We start from the raw sequence: 1,580 nt of genomic DNA on the forward strand, positions 1-1,580 counted from the left end.
AGCACCAATGCTTTTAAGAATTACCTTGTTTTTGCTGTTGTATGCCATCGACTAAATATTAACTCATAGCAAATCTGTACAGGTGCCATTAGCAGTCCAGTGATTGTCTTATAGGGCCACACCAGGGCTATATGGGATGGAATCAACAACAGCAAATCAAAAGATTAGATAGGAACCTTGGGAGACAATTAGTTTATGTTAATTAGGGGCTAATGACTCACAAAAGGAGAGTGAGAATGATTGCACAGCTCAAAGAATATAATCAATGTCACTAAATTGTATTTGTAGAAATTGTTGGATTTGTGCATAATTTGCTGTGCATATTCTCAAAAGCAGAATAGATAAAATTTAGAAGGAAAAAAAAAAACCTCATCAAAATGGTATCTAGTAATTGTTGTTAAGTGCTGTCGAGTCAGTTCTGACCCATAGTGACCCTGTATAGGGTTTCCAAGGAGAGGCTAGTGAGCTTGAATTGTCGATCTTGTGGTTCAAATCAACTTTGCAGTCAAGCACGTTAATCCATAATGCAACACCACGACTCCGAACCTGTCTAAAGCTATTCCATTCATTGCTTCAAATTTATTAAATCAATGAAACTAATTTGTGAAATTATTGAAAGCAAAATTTTATGTTATATATACTGTCAACTTCATAGATTAAATAAAATTACTAATTATTCTAGAAAACCAATGAATAATTTCCAAATATCCTCTAGTATCTAATAATTACTTCTATTCATGCATTAATATGTCTATTACTTCATTAGCAGGTGTGACTGTGATCAAAATATTTAAAAAATAAAACCTCCACGTTTAGGATTTTATGGTATTCTTCAAGTTCTATTTAAGTAAAATGATCAATACAGTGTCCAAAACACAATACAAATTCAATGAATAGACATTTAATAAAGAAAGGTAAGAAAGCCTTATAAAAATTCATATGCACATATAAGTTAATATTAGTCTGTTTATTTATTAATGTATATTTGGCAATACTTTAATAATACAGACAGAAATGAATAGTTTGATAGTACTAACAGATAACCTGAGTTAATGTTATAGCTATACCAAAATTCTATCTAATCAAGCTGAGTAAAATTTGTAAATAATTTAATAAAACATGCTACGCTGTTTGAATATTTGTCAGTGTATATTAATATATATATTACAGAATTTACACAAGAGAATCATTTTACCATGAGGACTTTGCATTCAGTTTAAAGCATTTTGCATATAATTATAAGTAGAAAATGTTCATGTGTAACTGGGAGTCATAGATATGATCATTTAAGTAAATGCTAATGGGTAACCCAAACCAAATCCAATGCCATTAAGTCAGTTCTGATTCATAGTCAAACATTCATAGGACAAATGTAAATAATGATATATATATACAACCCTGGAGAAACAGCGTTCTGTACATTGTTGCTGTTGTTAGGTGCCATCTAGTTGCTACCAACTCATAGTGACCATATGCACAACAGAACGAAAAACTGCCTGGTCCTGGGCCAACCTCGCAGTTGTTGCTAGGCCTGAACCTACTGCTGCTGCCATTGTGTCAGTCCATCTCTTTGGGGGTGG

This window comes from Chrysochloris asiatica, unplaced genomic scaffold (assembly GCF_000296735.1).
Source record: "Chrysochloris asiatica unplaced genomic scaffold, ChrAsi1.0 scaffold00247, whole genome shotgun sequence".
Classification (NCBI taxonomy): domain Eukaryota; kingdom Metazoa; phylum Chordata; class Mammalia; order Afrosoricida; family Chrysochloridae; genus Chrysochloris; species Chrysochloris asiatica.